This window comes from Prionailurus viverrinus, chromosome B2, assembly GCF_022837055.1.
Source record: "Prionailurus viverrinus isolate Anna chromosome B2, UM_Priviv_1.0, whole genome shotgun sequence".
Taxonomy (NCBI): Eukaryota; Metazoa; Chordata; class Mammalia; order Carnivora; family Felidae; genus Prionailurus; species Prionailurus viverrinus.
In genome coordinates, this window is record NC_062565.1 from 6,703,366 (window position 1) to 6,726,566 (window position 23,201).

The 23,201-nt window shown below is 41.9% G+C and overlaps 1 long non-coding RNA gene across 1 annotated transcript; it reads right to left on the reverse strand.

The window, feature by feature from the left end:
* Positions 1-1,245: 1,245 nt before the first annotated feature.
* On the reverse strand, positions 1,246-19,452 carry LOC125166213 (uncharacterized). Its single transcript, XR_007152398.1, has 3 exons — positions 19,345-19,452; positions 6,310-6,456; positions 1,246-1,328 (listed from the first exon to the last, which is right to left on the reverse strand). It is a non-coding gene; the product is annotated as an uncharacterized LOC125166213 (long non-coding RNA).
* Between the last annotated feature and the right edge of the window lie 3,749 nt (positions 19,453-23,201).

Below are 23,201 nucleotides of genomic sequence, written 5' to 3' on the forward strand. Positions count from 1 at the left end.
TGAAAAATTATTTTTATTTTTCATTTTTTACGTTTACTTTACCACATATCTTGCATAAAAATATGTCCACAATTAATTTTGTGCACTTTTAAAATTTCAATTCTTTACTATCACTACAACCTACATTATGTGAAAATCTTGATTAAAAAATGTAATTAATGATTTTGCTAAGATGAATATTATAGAATAAATATATAACAAGCTATATGTTTTGTGCGTCTTTATTCTCTTAATCATCCTGACATAATCAGACTGTGTCAGAATACCCAGACATGCACCACAATATAAGTTAGCTGTTTTACTATTTCTCTGACTTTATTCATATAGAAAACCATGATTTTACATGTTGTGGTGATATTTTGTCATCATAATGGTATACATCTCACAGGATAGCTTTCGTTCATTAGTTTGTTAAAAGTGATTTATACTTTTACTGTTTTAGCTATGTTTACATAAGATTCCACCCATACTCTGGCCCTAAGCCCTGGTGATTAAAACATCTTAACCAAGGGAGGAGCATGATCAACACCACACTCTAGAAAGCTCTCCACTGGAGAGAATAAGACAATCAGGAGGCCGGTCTTCCTTTGAGTGGATAACGTTTCCACCTCTACCCTGAATTTCTTTTTTTTTTTTTTAAGATAATTTTATTGATTTTGAGAGAGAAAGAGAGAAAGAGAGAGGCAGAGAGAAAGAGAGAGTGACAGAGACAGAGAGAGGGAGAGAGAGAATCCCAAGCAGGCTCCACACCATCAGTGCAGAGCCTGATGCAGGGGCTCGATCTCATGAACCCTGAGATCATGACCTGAGCCAAAATCAAGAGTGGGATGCTTAACTGACTCAGCCACCCAGGCGCCCCACCACCCTGACTTCTGAGTCGACCTCCTTCACTTCGTTCCTTAGCATATCTTTGGAGAGGTGCTGAGCCCTGCCATTCTAGGTTTCCCGGCCAGCAAGTTCTTGAGGCCTATCCATTTTCAGACCAGGCATTTCTGACAGCTCAGCCACAGGGGTGGACACATGAGGCAGAAGCCACCAGGCATCTTGAGGCCTCTACTGTGGAATCCACCCAGCATCGTTTTTCCGCCATTGAAAGTAACACACAGGTTTGGCCCATGTTCCGAGGGGGTCAATAGACTCCCTGCTGAGAAAGTCACGGTACGAAGTCAAAACATCGGAAGCCATACAAAGGATGAGAGATGGTTAGCAAACCACCACAAACACCTATTTCGTAACGTTACCTGCCTTTCCCGGAAGATCGTTTAGCTTCTCAGGGCTTGAGCTCCCTCTGTGTGCCCCAGCACAGGTACTCTGAGAGGAACCAGCAGCTGGAATGAAAATAGACACGCTAGAGATAGACCCCAAATCTGAAATAATCACCAATTATCCGGTGCGTTCCTTGGCCAAGTTTTAATTTAAAATGTCATGAATTACAAACAGCCAGTGTTTGCCACTGAGCCAAAAATAACATTTTCTGAATTCCTCCCAAGTTCTACTAGATACGCCTCAATCGCTCGTTTTTACTTCATGTCGGTATGCCGTTGTGTAATTCACCATTATCAGAATGATACGCTGGGTTGGGGCGATTCTCCTGCTCAGCGCAAATTACCAGAGTTCGACCCCATGGGAATTACTGGTAGCAAAAAAAAAAAAAAAACTGTTAACAAGCAGCTATTTCACCGAATTTATATCTCTGTCCAACACAGGCACAGTAGCCCATTTGATGTGCCTGTTACCAAGAGAATGAACCCCATTAGGGCGCCTGGGTGGCTCGGTCGGTTAGGCATCCGACTTCTGCTCAGGCCATGATCTCGTGGTTTGTGGGTTTGAGCCCCACATCGGGCTGTGTGCTGACAGCTCAGAGCCTGGAGCCTGCTTTGGATTCTGTGTCTCCCTCTCTCTCTCTCTCTCTGTCACTCCCCGACTCGTGCTCTGTCACTATCTCTCAAAAATAAATAAACATTAAAAAAAATGAATAGGGGTGCCTAGGTGGCTCAGTAGGTTAAGCATCCAGCTTCCCCCTAGGTCATGATCTCGCCATTCCCGAGTTCCAGCCCCGCGTGGGGTCCTGTGCTGACAACTCAGAGCCTATGGAGCCTGCTTCAGATTCTGTGTCTCCCTCTCTCTCTCTGCCCCTCCCCCACTTGTGCTCTTTCTCTATCTCTCAAAAATAAATAAACATTAAATAAACAAGCAAATAAATAAACACTAAAAAATTAATTAATAACCAATAAAATAAAAAATAGATCAATGAACCCCATTATATTCCAGCTGAGATAGATCTTTGTATGTGGTGGTGTTGGGGGGGGGTCCCTATCTTTCCTGGGAGTTGCTATCTCTCCATTAAATGAGCTGGAAGTTTAAAATGAGAATTCATCCTCTATTAGGGCTCTAAGATTTATATACATGTATATATATGTATTATACAGATATATGTATACATGTATATATATATTTATTTATGTTTATTTAGAGAGGTGAAGCAAGAGAGAGATGGAGAGAGAATCCCAAGTAGGCTCTGCGCGTCAGCACAGAACCCGGTGCAGGGCTTGATATCCGGAACCCTGAGATCATGACCTGAGCGGAAATCAAGAGCCACACATTTAACCGACTGAGCCACCCAGGCACATATATACATAATTTTTTTTTTTGAAATGTTACTTCTCTACTGCCCAGGACTTTATTGATTTTAGTCCTGAAAGTCCCACATCCCGGCATCCTAACCCCCTCGTCCTAGGCAAATGGATGGTTGGTGGCCGATTATATCTATCTGCTAAATTCTGACTCTTCAAAGGCAGTGCCTGTATTTCCATTATTATTACTTTTTGTGCCCACCATGTTAGCCCAGCATCAGACACTTACTACATACCTGGACCTCGTAAGTGTTTTTTTTTGATGAATGAATGAATGAGTGAGTGAATGAAAGCATAAGAGAAGGGACCTGGAGGACAGAGTAAAGGCAGGAGAAGAGAGAAGGACACCTCAAGAGCTGCATACCCTGCAGATCTTACGTAAAGCAGAGTAATGGAAGTGATCAGTCAACATCGCGAGCAGTAACTTCAACCTTGCTGCACCTCGGAATCCTCTAGAAAGCTTTCTAAAAATACCAATGCTCTGGCTCCACCAATTGAATGACGTGTCCATCGTGAGGGCTCTGGCACGGTATTGTCCAAGAGCTCCCCCAGGGTATTTCTTCACTGCAGCCAGGGCTCAGAATCACCGGCTTAGGGCCTCTCCAGGCAGTCAACACACGCTGCAGGGGAAGGATTCTGGAAAAAACAAGCTGCAAAATGAAAAGATGTGATTCTAACACACTTCTCTGATAACCTCGCTTGGGTGAGCTTCTTACTTCTATGGCTCTCCCTGCTGCTGCTCCGGACACATAATTATCCTCCCAATTATGTGACTTCTTGACTAATTTCTAGGGAGGAAAGCCAGAGAGTCAGAGGAATGTGGTGGCCAAATGTTCCTCGATCTAATGGGAATGGCCAATCTGTCTTGCGATAGTTGTTTGGAAAAATAGCAGCCAAGGCCAGGTAGAGAAAATGGTGAACGTTAGCAGTTTTGTTAACATATCCAGGAAATAGACTTGCTACTGGCAGGCTAAATAAATGTGTGCCACACATGACCTTCAAAACCATTGATCTTAAAGGTTATAAACAATACCCAACTGACCCATTGGTCTGTGTCCTCGGATTAAGAGATCCTGCTGTGGATATTCCCCTTTGTAGCGCATCGCTGCCAATAAGGGAGACTACTTTAAAAATATATATATTGAACCAGGTTATATGTGATCATTAATCACAGGCTCTCCCCAGGACTGCCGTCGTAAATACCGCATCTGCATAAAACTCCCTGCTGAAATTGCCTCATCATCTCCTCAGCCTTCTAGGAAAAAGCAGACACACTTGGAGGAAAGAGGAATTAAAAAGGCACAGAGAAAGGAAACAAAGAACAGGAAAGGTGCTGCCTTTTACATTTCACTTTGAATTGTTTACATTTTTAAAAATTGCCTTATTTTTTAAATGACTTTATTATCCCAAATTATTCAAAATCGGCTTCTAGATATGCTAGCCCTTTGTCTCATAGCACTGTGGATGGTGACGTGAAACATGATACTTTAACTTAATCTTTTGTTATGTTGCTCTTTCCCTATTATCAGGCACGTCCTCATGGGGCAATTCCTTATTTCGTGGTGCCAGAAACTTACACAAATTGACAAATACAAAATTAAGCACAGGCTCTGGGAAGGGGCCCCGAAGCTGAGGCTTCATTAGCATCACAGAAAATTTGCCACCAGGATCATATTTGGGGATGTTAATGATATTTCTTTCCCCCTCTTGTTTTAAAAATGACATCAGATTATATGGGCATAAAAATTCCAATAACACAAAATTGCACAAATAAAAATTGAAAGGCTTTTCTCCCCCTGCCCCTCATGTTACTCTATGGAAGTTACTGCTTTCGGCATTTAGTATGTGAGATGTACCCATTTTCAGGAAGTGCTTTCGAAGAGCTATTTATGGTTTATTTTCTTTCCAGGGTTTCACGTATAACATATATTTTTTTCAAGGGTTCAGGTAAGCACATCCATGCTGTCAACTTTCGACTATCAAAGGCTGCTTGTTTCAATTCATGGGTTCTCAGGTCTATTCCCTTCTCTACCTTCTCCTTCAAGTGTGCACTTGATTTGGGGATATTAGGTCTGTTACTACAACCCACCCATGGTAAAATGGACAACTCAGGAGTCAGACTTTGGTTTGAAATCCTGCTCAGCAATTTAATAATGACAGGACTTAATGATCACTGCTACTTCACTCTAGGGGGCGCCTGGGTGGCTCAGTCGGTTGAACGTCCAACTCTCAATTCGGCTCAGGTCATGTTCTCCCAGTTTGTGGGATCAAGCTCCCATGCCAGGCTCTGCGCTGACAGTGCGGAGCCTGCTTGGGATTTTCTCTCTCTGCGCCTCCCCTGTTTGCACATTCTCTCTCAAAATAAATAAATGAAAACCTTAAAAAAAATACTACTTAACTCTCTTCAGTTCTCCTTCACCACTGACCAGTTTTGAAGTTCAAAATCAGGATAATAATGAAAATTGGCTCACAGGGTTGCCGCAAGGATTAATTGAGATAGTACGTGCAAACAACTCAGCACCATTCTGCAATATCACTTCTGCAATAAATATGAAAAAAAAATCTTCAAGGCCATCAAGTTCAAGGTCATCATCATTACCAGCTTCATTACCAGCGAGTTGTTTTCAAATCTTAAACTGGTCATTTTGAAAACAATGAAAACAATTGAAAACAACTCGACCCGTTTTAACGATCGGTGAAGGGCTACAGAAAAGGGGGGGGTTATAAAAAAATTAAATAGGATTTTCGCTGCTTATTTGTAACTTGGTAGATGCTTTTTGGTACAAGAGTTTGAAATTATCAACTATGGTGAAATTTGGGGTGCCCTGTAGAAAACGGTCTTCCAAGTAACCTCCAAGTACACCAACTTGTATGCTGTCCCCGGGGTCACAGAACAGAGGGGCTCAGAGACCAAATTACCACATGGCTTATTAAGTCCATGTAGAACACACAGTGAGAGCAAAGGGTAGGAAGAGGCTGCTAATCATCTCAGGGCGGTGAGAAGGATCTCCTTACCCCAACCCCGGGTATGCGACGTTCACGCGTCCAGCCTCTCTACCGCAAAGCCTGCCCGGCGGGTGCTGTCTCTGCAAGCAGAGCAGGGAGCGCAGCCAGGGGGTTCAGCAGATGGGAGACGCCTGGAGCCAACACACACTCGCACTTTCCAAAAGACACAGGGCGAGTCTGTCTGGCCAGTAGCTGTAACTTGCCAATGAGCCTGACGAGCAGCTACCATCTATCCGGCAGGGGACACGCGGGGCCAGGATGAACGCTCCCCCCACGGGTGGCTGCTTGAAGACCTCGTGAATACGTACTGCCTCCTTGGCCCTCCCGGCTCCTCTTACCCACCTTCAGCATCTTGGGTTTTACCCAGCTCACCTAGGCCCGACACGGGCCCCAAAGTATTTTTTCCTCCACCTCGTTTATCTATCCTCTTTTGATTTTTAACTTTCTACAGAAGAACGGAGTAGTCTGATTCCATTCAATACACAGGGTTTACACTCATGGTGGTACAGTGGGCTTGTTATAACTCTGCTCTCAAGCCAGGTCACCTGGGTTCAAATTCCAGCCCCACCACATGCTGGCGGTGAACACGTGGATAAGTTCCTTGACCTTCCTGTGCCTCGGTTGCCTTCTGTGCAACATGGGGGGTGATGATGACACGAATAGTACCTACCTGATAAGGCCATCGTGTTGAGAAGACAAATTCTTCAGCTTCAAGAAGACAGCACCTGGCACTTAGGTAGGATTCAATACGTATCAGCTCCTATGATTTTTAGCCCTCTGGACAGGGTGCTCTTGGCTGGCTGCCTGGCCTGGGGGCCTGGGGAGAGAAGACAGTGTGTTTACAGAGGGAGAAAGCAAATCTCTCCATTTGCAGACTGCTTGCAACTTACCCAAGAACATCTAAGTAAATGACCAGTTTAGGATTTGAAAACGACTCGCTAAGCAGATAATATGACCCCCATTTCACAGACCGTGAACCTCAAGGTCAGGGCATGAAATGGCTTAGTCAGAGGCACACATTGATTTGGTCATGTCTTGAACCCAGCCCTTCCAACTGTGTGGTCGGTACTCTCTCCTGCTTGAAAATTAGACGTCCCTTCCAAAAACCTCCTTCCACCACACGTTTAGACTAAAGTATGAAAACTCTGTACAGCCAAAGGGAAGATTTAAAAATGGTTTCTCCCCAACGGACAGTGATTAGTTGGCAGTATTGCATAGATGGCTTATAACCGATCATCTCTGATAATGTCCTGGGGTGAAGTCTTCATAGTTGGGACAGCTGGGGAGGTTAGAAGATGTGCAGAGGACAGATCTCAGAAAGGGCCGGCTGGTTTCACCATCTGGCCTAGGATTGCTAAAAATGATATTTCATTGGAATTCAATCTCTCTATTCAAAAACTAGTCTAACAATGTAAACAAAAGCTGGGTTTGCGAGCATAATTCATTCCAGAAACACGCTTGTAATCCAAAGCACTTGTATATCAAAGCGCATTTCAAGCACCATTGGCTCAGTCGTGATCATGTGACATTCAGCGTCACATACCAGTCATTGCAAGACATCGCTCGTTTTTGAAGTTAAAATGTATTGGAGGGGCGCCTGGGTGGCGCAGTCGGTTAAGCGTCCGACTTCAGCCAGGTCACGATCTCGCGGTCCGTGACTTCGAGCCCCGCGTCGGGCTCTGGGCTGACGGCTCAGAGCCTGGAGCCTGTTTCCGATTCTGTGTCTCCCTCTCTCTCTGCCCCTCCCCCGTTCATGCTCTGTCTCTCTCTGTCCCAAAAATAAATAAATGTTGAAAGAAAAATGATATTAAAAAAAATGTATTGGAAAGGTTTGCTTGCCTCGCGGAACCCTCGAAGAACATGTTACTCGCAACCCAAGGTTTTACTGTATAGGCACAAAGGAGAAGGTATTTACAGATCCCATCACAACATTTGCACAAATAGAAGTAGGCCTGAGTTCACCTGGTCTCTCCTCTTGCCTTCAGTGGAGGCATCGTACTGAGCCAGTCGTCAACAACTGCATTGAGTGGGGAAAATGTTACTATGGAGAAATGCCAAAGAGGTAAAAGAATATCACACGGAAGGAAAGAAAGCGACCGCTGACGGAGGACAGAATCCTATCGCCACACACACGCGTATACGCAAACACGTGCACATGTAGACACACAGGCCCGCACCCCAACACACACACACACACACACACACACACACACACACAGAGCCAAGTGGAATTAAACTGGCTGTCAAACCACACTTCCACCGTCTCACATTTGACCAACCTGGAAAGTGGCTCCATATCAGAAGGATCTCCTTTTCCTACGGAGTGCATTCTTTCAAATGCTTTGGTGAATTCAAGGATCATTTATTTTCAAACTTCAAGTAGTCAAACATACTCTGACAGACGAGGCCCCCCGACAACCAGGCTCCTGGGCCATCCCGGCCCCAGTCATAATCGGCTCTTTGTATAAAGAGGCAAGATGGATTTCTTCTCAGAAGTCTTAAAGTCTTTACAGTTATATTAAAAGGGGGGAAAAATGGACGCTTTGTAATTGGCAGAAAAATGCATCACTCTTCTCAAGGCACGAAGATAGTCCTGAGGGTGCTGTGAGGAACAGTCATCATTCCCAGGGGGCCTCAGTTGCAAGGAGGGGGCGTCCAGAAAGGCCAGGACGGACTGAGGGTGGCAGGGGTCTACTCCTGGGTCTTGTGACGGCAGGAGAATTTAGGTATCTCATTACCAGTATCCAGGAGCTACCTGTCCTCCAAATAATGTTCGACATCCTTTCCTTTTCCTAACTAAACGTTATGTTCTCTTCTGCCAACACTGGTAAACCTCAAACCTAAAATAATCGTGATTTATTTCGTAGTGCTTTATTTTACAGCACTGTGCACATGTATCAGGAAGAGTTCAGTCAGAAAAGCAGAACCATTAGACATGTATATGAGAGGTTTACTGCAAGGAATTGGCATATGTCGCCGTGGGGGCTGGCTAGGCAAGTCTGACCACCCTTCCCGCACCCCCCCCCCCAGGGCATGCCACCAAGAAAGGCAGGCTGGGGCGCCTGGATGTGAGCAGACGTGGACGTTTTATGGGAGGATTTGATTTCTTTTTCTTCAGGAAAGCTTCAGTTCTGCTTTTAAAGCTTTCAACTGATGGACTTGAGCCCACCAGATTTTCTAGGATTAGCTCCCTCACTTAAAATCAGCTGATTATGAACTTTAATGGTGTCTCTCCAAGACCTAGATTCGTGTTTATTTGAAAAACTGGCAAGTGTAGCCTGGCCAAGTTGGCACATCAAAAAGACCATCACAGGGGCGCCTGGGTGGCGCCGTTGGTTGAGCGTCCGACTTCAGCCAGGTCACGATCTCGCGGTCCGGGAGTTCGAGCCCCGCGTCGGGCTCTGGGCTGATGGCTCGGAGCCTGGAGCCTGTTTCCGATTCTGTGTCTCCCTCTCTCTCTGCCCCTCCCCCGTTCATGCTCTGTCTCTCTCTGTCCCAAAAATAAATAAACGTTGAAAAAAAAAATTAAAAACAAAACAAAACAAAAAAAACCATCACAGGAGCGCCTGGGTGGCCCAGTCGGTTAAGCCTCCGGCTTCTGTTCAGGTCAAGGTCTCAAGGATCCTGAGTTCAAGCCCCGTGTTGGGCTTTGTGCTGACAGCTCAGAGCCTGGAGCTTGCTTTGGATTCTATGTGTCCTTCTCTGTCTGCCCCTCCCCCATTCTCATTCTGTCTCTTTCTCTCAAAAATAAACATTAAAAGAAATTAAATAAAAAAGACCGTCACAGTATATAGATGTGTCCGGAGCTACTCTAAGGATTTCATCTATTAACTCATTCCTGTATCGCACAACAACCCTAGGGAGAAACTGAGGCACAGAGTAATAGAATAAATTGTTCAAGATGGTATAAAAGACATTTGAGGCCAGGTGATCTGGTTCCAGAGACCATGCTTCAACCATCATTTTGCTGATTCAAGCTTCCCAGACACTTAAAATTTTTTTTAAATTTATTTATTTTGAGAGAGAGAGAGAGAGAAACCATGAGTGGGGGAGGGGCAGAGAGAGAGGGAGAAAGAGACTCCCACCCAAGCAGGCTCCACACTGTCAGTGCAGAGCAAGGCAGGGCTTGAACTCACGAATCGGGAGACCATGACCTGAGCCGAAGTCAGATAACTGACTGAGCCATGCAGGCGCCCCTAAAAAATATCTAGAGTGTTGTTTTGTCAAGGGACCATTGCTTTTCTTACCAAAATTTCTTGTATCCCATTCCCACTCCTTTGTTTACAATGCTATTTTTCTTTCGGTTAATGATGTCTCTGACAATTAGTATCGCGATTATCCTCACAATTAAGAACAGCAGATATACATTAAGTTCGCTATACCGTCCTAAGTCATTTGGTCTAACCCTCATTGACGTAGCAATCTATTTTGTAATCCATTTTATAGGTGGAACAACAGAGGCTCAATTGATTCCAAAGTTCTCCCTAAGCTGATAGACCTAGGGACGGAGCTAAAAATGTTTGCTCTTGCGTTTAAGAAGGAATTATCCTACAAGCCAGATAAAGTGTCTGTTTGCTGTTTGGAAAGGGGAGCGGACAACGAACACAAGTCTGGAAAGGGAAAAAAAAGAAAAGAAGAGAAGCAGCTTGGATGCAAGTTCACAAATAGTCTGGAAATATTTGGGAATTTAATCATTTTATGTAGGATTTTTTTTTTTTCCCCGTAACTGCTGAGAAGAAGAAGAAAAAAAAATCTTTCATTGTGTCAAACTCAGTGGTGGTTTGAAGGAGATGTTGACGGCCACACTTGGCATGTTTTTCCAAGCTGTCATGGGTGTGAGGAGATGGGCTGTACTGCCCGTCCCGCTGACCTTCACGAGCCCGTAAGGAAAAGTCCTGAGTAGGCAGGTGTGAGGGCTCCTGAATATGTTTACCAGCCAGAGGGAACTGCTTTTACAATTCTGCCAAGTTGACTTCTGTTCAAAATCCCAGCAACATCCCGGCTGTCCTGACCCTGGGGTGCACACACAACTAAGGAGGCTTGTGTGCGACACGTCCCCCCCCCCAACCTGTCACTTAGACTTGTCACCTCCTCCACCTCCCATTGAATCCTCGCTGAGGAACATTTCATTCTCCAGATTGCTGCTACAGGAGATTGAAAAATAAAATAAAACAGCTGCGGGGAAGGCACAGGTTTATTACTTATAAAATCTCTACCAGTCAATTACCTCTTTCTTGCTCACTTGCTTTTTCTTCTTTCTTTCAGAATTATTTCAACGTATTAGATATTTTAAATGCGTAAATATAAAGTAATAGGTATCTGTGTACCTAACCCTGAGACTAAACGGATGTTAACGTGTTTTATCTTATTTCCTTTGGATCATTTAAAGGCAGAAAACATTAGAGTCCCAGCTCAGACCTTACTCCTTCCCATTTTCTAACCCTTGTTCCCTGGATGATTATCTTGACATTGATGCACATAACTCCCATCTACATTTCTGTGCTCATACTGTGTACCTGTCAGTCTGTCCATCTATCTGTCCATCTATCATCTACCTACCCAGATGTTTCTGAGTCTTCAACATGACATATTTGACATCTTATATGTTTTTTGCAGTTAACTTCTCTTTTTAATGATATGTTTTTGAGATTTGTGTATGATTATAGTTATAAACCTAGATCAAGTATCCTGTCTTTTTTGTTTAGATTTTTGGTTTGTTGGCTCTTAGAAACAGCAATGCAATAACCATCACGTTATGACTTTCTGTGAGCATATGCTGGACTTTCAAGAGGGAGAATATCTAGGAGTAGAATGATTGAGTCATTTGGGGTACGTGATCTTGATCTTTTTTTAATATAACTACGTTGCTTTTCAAAATGGCGGTACTGATTTCACTTATCTACAGCGACGTATGGGCAGTGTTGCCATGAATGGTACAATCGTAGGTGGTGCTACTCCTATAAAGAATCAGAATGGCACTTGCGGAAATTAAGCAAATTTGCAGCCCTTTGTAGAGGAATCTTTTATTCCTGCTATGCTCACCATGACATGTTATTGCCAGATGTAGTATCTGTTTTGCCCGTTTAAAATAATACGCCATTGTTTTCATGTGTTTGTTTGCACTTCCCTGATTGGTAGAAAAGTTGAGTATCTTTTCATACGTTCATTTGGTAATTTTGATTTCCTCCATCATTAATTGCTATTTTTTTCTACTGGGTTTTCTTTCTTTGTATTTGTAGGATTTATTTACCAATTCAGGGTACTAACCCCTGCTGTTTGTTTGTTCCTATGGATGGCAATATTTACACCCATTTGTGCTTTGTTTCATGTGCCTTTTGCCAAATAGAAATTTTCAATTCTAACGTAATCAAATATATCAATCTTTACTTTTGGGTGTTGTGCTATTCATGTTTTCTATAAGAAATTTCTCCCAACTCAAATATAATGAAGGATTTGGGTTTGGTTTTTTACTGTTTTTGTAACATTTTTATAGTTTTGTTTTTCATATTTGGTCATTGATCTTCATTAATGAATAGTGTATGAAAGAGACTGCATGTTATCTTTTCCATGTGAACAGGAAGTTGGCCTAACACCGTGTATTGAATAGTCTCTCTTATCTCCAATACTTGATAATACTCCTTGAGTTTCTATGCTCTTTTTCTACTTTCTCTATGCTGTTCTATTAATATTTTTTTCTATTCCTGAACTATACTTGTAATGATTATAGCTTCTTAATAACTCTTTTTAAATTGAAATACAACTGACATATAACATTGTATTAGTCTTAGGTGTACAACATAGTAATTTAATGTATGTGTTGTGAAATGTTCACCATAAAAGTCTAGATATTATAGTATTTATTTAAAAAATGTTTTAATATTTATTTATTTTTGAGAGAGAGAAACAGAGGGTGAAGGGGGAGGGCACAGAGAGAGAGAGAGAGAGAGAGACATAGAATCCAAAGCAGGCTCCAGGCTCTGAGCTGTCAGTGCAGAGCCTGACATGGGGCTTGAACCCATGAATGGTGACATCATGATGTGAGCTGAAGTCAGATGCTTAACCGACCAAGCCACCCAGGTGCCCCATAGTCTTTATAATATATGCAATAACTTTATACTTTCTGTCAGAATTTTTCAATAAATTGAGTTCCATGAGAAGGCTCATTAATAATCTAATAGCAATGGCATTGAATGTATGGATTAATTGTAGGAAAATTCCCTTCTTTATGATGACATTGGAACTTCCCCCTGTTAAAGCACAGTATATCCTCTATTATTTCGGCTTCCTCTTTTGAGCATTATTAAATTATAACTTTTGTCATGAATTGTATATCTACTGTTGGATTTATTTCTACATGCTAGTATTTTTTTCTATTTAAAAATTACATATTAACTGTTTATTTTGGAAAAATACCATTGATTCATAGGAAGTTGCAAAAACAGTACAGAGAGGTCTCATGTACCCACCACTCAATTGCTTAGCAGTAATTTCTTCCATAACTATGGTATAGTATCAAAACCAGGAAATGGGCACTTGCCCAATCTGCAGATGTTATTCAGATTTCAAGCGGTACATGCACGTGAGTGTACCTGTATGCAATTTTCTCACAGATGTAGATTCATGTAATCACCACCAAAGTCAAGATATGGACTGTTCTTCTACCATGAAGATCAATTCTGCTATCATCCCTTTGTAGTAATACACTATCCTCCTGACTTAACAACTGGCCACTGCTATTATAGTCATATTGTCATTTTGAGAGTAAAATAAAAATAGAATTGTTTTTTATGTACGTAATTGTTTTGAGATTGGCCTCTATTCACCCAGAATAATTCCCTTGAAATCCATCTAAATTTTCATGTGTATCAATGTTTTATTCTTTTTTATTGCTAAGTAGTATTCCACAGCAAGAATGTGCCTCATTTTGTGAAACCATTTGCCCACTGCAGGACCTTCAAGTTACTTCCAGTTTAAGGTTATTATAAATAAAGCCACTCTCAACATCTGTGGACAGGTTTTTACATGAACATAAGTTTAACTAATGCTCACGAGTGCACTTGCCAGGTCAGATGGTAGTTACACTTATAGTTTTGTAAGAAACGTCCATAGTCTTTTCAGTGATGGTACCATGTTACATGCCCACCAGCAATTCACAAGAGGTCCAGTTTCTCCACATCTTCACCAGATTTTTGCTGTTTTCACTTTTTTTTTTTTATCTTAGCCATTCTGATGAGTGTGCAGTGATCTTTCATTTCGGTGCTAATTTGCATTGCCCTAACAGCTAAAGATGTTGAGCACCTTTTCATGTGCTCCGTTGCCAACTGTACATCTTAGGTGAATAGTCTGTCCATACCTTTTATGTGTTTTCTAATTAGACTGCTTAGTTTGGAGAGTTTTTAATATATTCTAGACATTCTTCATTTGTCAGATATGTGCTCTGCAAACATTTTCTCCCTGTCTGTTGCTCGTCTTTCCATCCTCCTCACGGGGTCATTCACAATGCGAAAGTTTTGCTTTGTTTTGTGTTTCACTTTTTTTTTTAAGATTTTAAGTAGTTTTGACATCCAATGTGGGTCTTGAACTCACAACCCTGTGATCAAGAGTCACACACTCCAAGGCATCCAAATCAGCCAGGAGGAGGTCAAACTTTCACTCTTCTCAGATGACATGATACTCTATATGGAAAACCCAAAAGATTCCACCAAAAAACTTCTAGAATTGATTCATGAATTCAGCAAAGTTGCAGGATATAAAATCAACGCACAGAAATCGGTTGCATTCCTATACACCAATGAAGCAACAGAAAGAGAAATCAAGGAATTGATCCCATTTACAGTTGCACAAAAACCATAAAATACCTAGGAATAAATCTTACCAAAGAGGTGAAAAATCTATACACTGAAAACTATAGAAAGCTGATGAAAGAAATTGAAGAAGACACAAAAAAAATGGAAAAAGATTCCATGCTCCTGGATAGGAAGAACAAATATTGTTAAAATGTCGATCTTACACAAAGCAATCGACATATTCAATGCAATCCCTATCAAAGTAATACCAGCATTCTTCACAGAGCTAGAACAAATAATCCTAACATTTGTATGGAACCAGAAAAGACCCCGAATAGCCAAAGCAATCTTGAAAAAGAAAACAAAAGCAGGAGGCATCACAATCCCAGACTTCAAGCTACACTACACAGCTGTAATCATCAAGACAGTATGGTACTGGCACGAGAACAGACACTCAGATCAATGGAACAGAATAGAGAACCCAGAAATGGACCTACAAATGTATGGTCACCTAATCTTTGACAAAGCAGGAAAGAATATCCAATGGAATAAAGACAGTCTCTTTAGCAAGTGGTGCTGGGAAAACTGGACAGCGACATGCAGAAGAGTGAACCTGGACCACTTTCTTACACCATACACAAAAATAAACTCAAAATGGATGAAAGACCTCAATGTAAGACAGGAAGCCATCAAAATCCTCGAGGAGAAAGCAGGCAAAAACCTCGTTGATCTTGGCTGCAGCAACCGCGTACTCAACACGTCTCCAGAGGCAAGGGAAACAAAAGCAAAAATGAACTACTGGGACCTCATCAAAATAAAGCGAAGGAAACAATCAGCAAAACTAAAAGGCAACCGACAGAATGGGAGGAGATATTTGCAAATGACATATCAGATAAAGGGTTAGGATCCCAAATCTATAAAGAACTTATCAAACTCAACACCCAAAAACCAAATACTCCAGTGAAGAAATGGGCAAAAAACATGAATAGACACTTCTCCAAAGAAGACATCCAGATGGCCAACTGACACATGAAAAAATGCTCAGAATCACTCATCATCAGGGAAATACAAATCAAAAACACAATGAGATACCACCTGACACCTGTCAGAATGACTAACATTAACAACTCAGGCAACAACAGATGTTGATGAGGATGTGGAGAAAGAGGATCTCTTTTGCATTATTGGTCAGAATGCAAACTGGTGTAGCCACTCTGGAAAACAGTATGGAGGTTCCTCAAAAAACTAAAAATAGAACTACCCTATGACCCAGCAATTGCACTACTAGGCATTTATCCACAGGAAACAGGTGTGCTGTTTCAAAGGGACACATGCACCCCCATGTTTATAGCAGCACTACTGACAATAGCCAAAGTATGGAAAGAGCTCGAATGTCCATGGTTGGCTGAATGGATAAAGAAGATGTGGTATATATATACAATGGAGTATTACTTGGCAATCAAAAAGAATGAAATCTTGCCATTTGCAACTACGTGGATGGAACTGGAAGGTATTATGCTAAGTGAAATTAGTCAGAGAAAGACAAAAATCATATGACTTCACTCATATGAGGAGTTTAAGAGACAAAACAGATGAACATAAGGGAAGGGAAGCAAAAATAATATAAAAACAGGGAGGGGGACAAAACAGACGAGACTCATAAATATGGAGAACAAACTGAGGGTTACCGGAGGGGTTGGGGGAGGGGGGATGGGCTAAATGGGTAAAGGGCACTAAGGAATCTACTCCTGAAATCATTGTTGCCCTATATGCTAACTAATTTGGATGTAAATTAAAAAAAAAAAAAAAAAGAGTCACACACTCCACTGAGCTAGCCAGGTGCCCCATGTTCTTCAATTTCAATGGGATCCAATTTATCAGTTTTTTCCCTTCCATGGAATCTAACAACTCTGTGCCTGTCTAGTTCTCAAAGACTTTCTCCTATTTTTTCTCAAAGTTTTATAGTTTTAAATGTTAAATTTAAGCCTGTTGTCCATGTAGAATTAATTTTTTCACAAGGTGTGAGGTTGAGGCTAAGGTCATTTTTTTTTTCTTCTGGATGTCCAATTGCTCTGGCACTATTTGTAGGAAGAGCTAGTTTTCCTCCATTGACCATCTTTTAGACTGTTGTCAGAAATCAGCTGAGTACATTTCTTGTAGGTCTATTTTTGGGTTCTCTAATTTGATCCATGGATACATGAGTCTATCCCTCTGCCAATCCATATTGTCTTGCTATTGTGGCTACAGAGTAAGATAGAGTGACCCTTCCCACCTCATTCTTCCTTTTCAAAATAATTTCAGCTTACTCGGTCCTGTGTCTTTCCACATAAAGTTTTAAGAATAAGCTTGTCTATGTCCACAACAACCTCGCAGGGATATTAATAGAAATTAGGTTCAATCTATAAATCATGCTGGGGAGAACTGACATCTTTACTATGCTGAGTATTCCAGTCCATGAACACAGTATGTCTCTCCATTTATTTAGGTTTTATTTGACTTCTTTCATATCCTTTTTCTTTCCTGACAGACTAAATATACTCAAATGGACTGTTTTTATCTGATTCTTCTTGACGGACAGATAGCGAGCACCCAAATTCTTCAGTCTAAACTCCAGGCAAGCAGAGTATTTAAAGTAAAAGGAGAGGGGGCCAGACAGAGTCACAAAAACAGTATCAATTTCTAGGAAGGTAGCAGGAATTCGTACTTATTTAGAATGCCACCTTAGGCAAGTTACATAATCTTTGTTCCTTTATTTCTTCCTTTGTGAAAAAGAGATGGCAGTTCCCCATCAAGGATACTTGTGAGAGGGCACATTTAGTAATGAGAGCAGGGCTCGGTGCACCCAAGCACTCAGTCAATTTCATCATTTTATTCATTTCCTTGTTAGTTTAATTGCCATTGTGATTGTTATTATTTGCCAATCACTTTATAGCTTACATCACAACAACCCTGTGCAGTGAACTGTATTATCAACCACAGAGAAAGATGAGATCTGGACGTGGAAATACAAAGTGGCCAAAATTAGTCTGACCTGCTTGGCTTTAAAGCCCATATTTCCCCCCAACTTTCTCAGCCGTGGATTTTTAAATTTTTTTTTTCAATGTTTATTTATTTTTGGGACAGAGAGAGACAGAGCATGAACGGGGGAGGGGCAGAGAGAGAGGGAGACACAGAATCGGAAACAGGCTCCAGGCTCCGAGCCATCAGCCCAGAGCCTGACGCGGGGCTCGAACTCACGGACTGCGAGATCGTGACCTGGCTGAAGTCGGACGCTTAACTGACTGCGCCACCCAGGCGCCCCAAGCCGTGGATTTTTAACCCATCCACGGAAGAGTGACAACTTGCACTTGGTGCCTCTAAAGTCCTTCAGACACCAAATCAGGAGACGAGAAGGGGAAGGTCTTCAAAGAAAAACCACCTTTCCTTCTCTGCATCGTGCACCAGTCAGGGAGAGGAAGTCCTTCCCTAATGCTTCACTCATGTGTCTGCAACTGAATTTTCAGCCTCTCTCCCCTTATATGGTTCCTAAAGATAGTTTATTACCACTCTCAATGTAATTTCCCACCATTCACCATGGAAGTTGTAATGACTTTTATTGTAAGCATTAAATCACTTGTCACTTGAGGACAGATGGAAGGACACTAATAAATGAAGATGAGAGCCTTGTCTGAAAGGGAGGGTCCATATGTAAGAAGGGGGAGGAGGGGTGCCTGGGTGACTCAGTTGGGTGAGCATCTGACTTTGGCTCAGGTCATGATCTCACGGCTCTGAGTTCGAGCCTTGCATCAGGCTCTATGCTAACAGCTCAGAGCCTAAAGCCTGCTTCGGATTCTGTGTCTCCCTCTCCCCTCTCTGTCTCTGTCTCTCTCTCACTCACTCTCTCTCTCTCTCAAAAATAAATAAAAAACACTTTTAAATTTTTTTAAAAAGGAGGAGGAAAGCATGACTTTTTAAAAATTAAAGATAATTCATATTTTACATCGGGAAGATTTCAATTTGAGCAAGATGTACCTTGCACTCTCTTTCATTCTCAAGGTGCCAAATCAGGCACACCTTAAGCCCCTAAACTAAGAAAGAGCCTGACACTTGCGATTCTGGAAGCTTTCCTAGAAGCTGGCCCAAAGTATGCCTTCAGCTGTGCAGGGAACAAAGCATCACACTTGTGGATTCTGCCCCCACTCTCCTGAGATACCTGAGATATCTCAGGTATAGTAATAAACTATCTTTAAGAACCATATCTCATACCCTGCGATAGTGGCCACTCGCTGACAGCTTCCCGTTTTGTGGGCCCTTGGCCTCTGAAAGCTGCTAGTCATTCATTCTGAATTGGGGAGATGCAGACGTTTGGGCAGCAGAAAGTAATTTGGGGGTCGTATGGCAGGAGACGTAGTCAGAATGGGAGAACACGGAGGGTGTCCACACAGAAGGAGACGTAGTAGGTCTGCTGGGTGAGTTGGCACAATGCCAGCCGCTTTGAGACACGTGGGGACTTAACGAGACAGAAGTGGAGGACCTACATTTGGTCCGAAAGAAGTCTTGCCGACAGGCGGGTCGCCTTGCATGTGGCTACGTAGGGATTCAGGCAGGGTCTACCGTGTGGACCCGCCCTCCTTGGGGCCTCACAGTTATCTGAATTCTGCAAACACGTGGGGAAAGAGGACGGGAACTGCGTGGACACTTGCCGGTTCCATCCACACCCTCTTGGTACGAGTCAGTCGTATGGCAACGTCTAACTGCCCAGGAAACAGATAAATGTGAGCTAGCGTGTACCCCGGGCAAAGAGAAAGGGGCTCGGGTATTTACCCCCACGGTCCCTGCACGGTGACCTCACAGAGAACCTTCTCTAGGACCCGGGGAGGGCAGAATTCCACCAAGCCAGTGTAGGGAAGGCTGCCACTGTGATTCACAGAAGAACTCACCTCGGGGCGCGGTGTTTTATTAACGTGTCCCTGTTTTTGTATCTGCGAAGCACATTCCAGTCTCAGATTTCACGGTGATAATTCCCAGCATCTTCGTATGTTGGCTTCTCCTCTTTCTTTCTTTCTTTCTTTCTGTCTTTCTTTCTTTCTTTTTTTTTTCCCTTAGCGTTTATTCATTTTTGAGAGACAGAGCCTGAGCAGGGGAGGGGCAGAGAGAGAGGGAGACACAGAATCTGAAGCAGGCTCCAAGCTCTGAGCTGTCAGTACAGAGCCCGACATTGGGCTTGAACTCATGAACCTCGAAATCATGACCTGAGCCAAAGTTGGACACTTGACTGACTGGGTCGCCCAGGCGCCCCTCCTCATTCTTGTCTCAGTTTAAATTCATAACCCCAGAGCCTTTTCTCACATTCCCCTTTCTAAAAGTTTTCCCTTTACCACATTAAACTCTAACATATTACCCTGTTTGACTTCCTTCATAGAACTTGTCTGGATATGAAATTATTATGCCTGTGACACATTTATTTTCTCTCTCTCCCACTGGGATATAATCTCCAAGATAGCATGGGCTCTCTCTGTTTCATACACTGGCAATGGCATTTCCTCAATAAATGACGGTTAGGTAAATTAATAAAATACATCCTTCTGCTTATAAAACTAGGGAAATCCCATTTCATTTTCCATGAGTGCATAAGAAAACAGCTACAAATACAGACGTTCCAATGCCTAAGAAATACCAATGGTGTATTAATTCACAGGTACTTTTAAAAATGTTTTCTATTTAACTGTCTCACCATTAATTCATTTCATTGTAAAACAATTCAGAGAGATCTCTTTATTTTTATTTTTTATTCTTTTTAATATGAAATTTATTGTCAAATTGGTTTCTATACAACACCCAGTGCTCATCCCAACAGGTGCCCTCCTCAATGCCCATCACCCACCGTCCCCTCCCTCCCATGCCCCATCAACCCTCAGATTGTTCTCAGTTTTTAAGAGTCTCTTATGTTTTGGCTCCCTCCCTCTCTAACCTCTTTTTTTTTTCTTCCCCTCCCCCATGGTCTTAAGTTTCTCAGGATCCACATAAGAGTGAAAACATACGGTATCTGTCTTTCTCTGTATGACTTATTAGCATAACACTCTCCAGTTCCATCCACGTTGCTACAAAAGGCCATATTTCATTCTTTCTCATTGCCACGTAGTATTTCATTGTGTATATAAACCACAATTTCTTTTATCCATTCTTCATTTGATGGACATTTAGGCTCTTTCCATAATTTGGCTATTGTTGAAAGCAGAGAGATCTTTTTAGAGTTCTCTGTGCTTAATAGGTCTGCTTGAGGTCAGAAAAGTACTAACGAGAAGCCATACAATTACCCAAAAACTTATACTATGGGTAATATAGGGTATAACTATAGTAAAGTTCAAAAGAATATGGAGTGAAATAAACAGCATTTGTACCTTCAGAATCAGTTCAGTAACAAATAACCAAAAAGCATGTCAGTATCCATTCTATTAATCTATATTAATCTATATTACAATCTTTTTTAACTTAATTTTTTTTATTTTAGAGAGAGAGAGCAAGTGAGCTGGGGAGAGGGCAGGGAGAGAAAGAGAGAGAGAGAGAGAGAGACTCTTACAGGCTCTACTCTCAGTATGAAGCCAGATGCAGGAGTCCATCCCAAGACGCTGGGATCATGACCTGAGCCAAAATCAAGAGTGTGACGCTCAACCGAGCCACCCAGGTGCCCATGTAATATTACAATCTTTATTGCAAGGCCAATGTATCATTTTTGCCAGAAAAATTAAATGTAGGCATAAAGGTGGCAATCAAGAAATATAATTAACAAAAATTTTAGACCTGAACATGCAGGAGATCACTAAGTGTCTAACTTAAGAAACAAATAGATTTTTGGGGATGGATTCGTAGACAGAATTCTTGCATTTAGGGGAAAAAAGCAAACCTCTGGTCTATTAGGTCTAGAATACGGCTGGCCCATCGCCTTTCTGTGAAGCACAACCTAAGGCTATAGAATCTCCTCTTTCTTTAAGATCCAGGCACTTAATGGCCCCCAGGCAGCTCAGTGGGTTAAGCATCCGACTCCTGATTTCAGCTCAGGTCATGATCTCATGGTTCAGGGGTTCGTGCCTTGCACTGGGCTGTGTGCTGACAGCGCGGAGCTCTCTCTCCCTCTCTCTCCCTCTCTCGACCCCTCTCCCCCCCACACACACACTGTCTCTCTCAAAATAAATAAATAAACTGAAAAAAAAGACAAGGGTTGAGATACCATGAAGTTAAAAAATCATGAAAAAAAAAAGATCCAGGTACCTAAAAATGTGTATTTCATCTAATGAACAGAAAGACTGTATAAAGAGAAAACCTCTTATATTTGAATCTAATGCCAACATCCCCCCGTCCCTCTCTCTCAGAATACTTATGAATTCGGTAAATGCCTACTACAGGTTTTATACTGTCACTTTACTTATTTCATGTTTCTGCTGTTACAGGCTTGCTAATCATCCCAAGTAGCATTGGCAGGTACCTACATATTACGCAGTCCCTACAGTAAATCTTGGATTGTAGCTCCTTTGTGCTTGTGTGGCATGCACCTTATCAGCTCAGATGACTGAGTTCCGGATGAGTAACGAATGGTATGTTGCTCTGGATTTGCATCCACAAACCTGAGTACTACCAATTCCAAAGACACCCAGGGCAGCACATTCTCCCGGCTTACCATCGGCTTCCCCTCCCAGTGGGATATCTCAGCAGCTCTGCTACAGCCCTATTTTTCAAAGTCAAACACTGAATTCAGGTTCCACGAACCTGCCAACTCAATGCCTCATTGATTTTCCTTTATTGTTTCCAAATATATTGTGTAGATAAATGAGGGGTGGATAGGATTTTTAAAGTTTGTGTAAGGATTTAGTGAAGATTAAAAAAAAAACCCAAATGTTTGGGTATTCATACATTGCTTATCTACTCCCTTTGGAAGCCAATGGGAAACCATCCAAGAAGGATTTTCTATCCTTGCCAACACTTCCTGCTTTAAGTTGGGTGAAAACAGCATGTGGTCCTACTTCAATACTTACATGTTTGCAGTTTTGGTCATAGTCAGAAATTGCTTCAGTAAGAAATTTGGGGAAACAAACAGGTAAATCAACTCAACTTGAAATTTTGGAACACTTATGCGCTGGATGTAAATATAGGTACACTCCGCTTTGTCCAAAATGGACTATCTGACCAAAGCAAACAGATTTACGATGATTTACGATGATTGGTTTTATAAATCTGAGCGGATCTTTTAGATCCTTGGTTCTTTCATTGGCTAAATTTTCATATTCTAGCTAACAAGCTTCTCAAAAAAATTTTATGCCTTATGAATATGAAATAATATTCATAAATTGGTGGTAGTTCATGACCTTCTCTGGGACAACACATGGTACGCAGAAAGATCCCAAGCAGTTCGCATTATAAATGCATACTACCTGTAAGAGGGCCATTATCTACATGAGTCAAATTCCTAAGTGCCTAAGTTGACCCAGTGATGTGATGACCCAGCATAAAAGAAAATTAGGTCCATTATATCAGAAAACAGGTCTATGTTATATTTGGTTAAACTTCTCATACAATTTGAGTTTCTTACTCCTTATTCTCCTAGATTCTGTTGAGTATCAAACGAACCCTGTGTTATTCTACCCTTCATTTGATCACATAACTACAGGGAATCCTCTAGTGTATATGGTATCGAAGTTATACTGAAAGGCTCCATACCAGCAACGCTCCTTCCTTAATACCTAACGGCATGACTTTACCTATGATGGTTAGGTAGGTTGTTGGTTATGTTTCTCTAAATCTC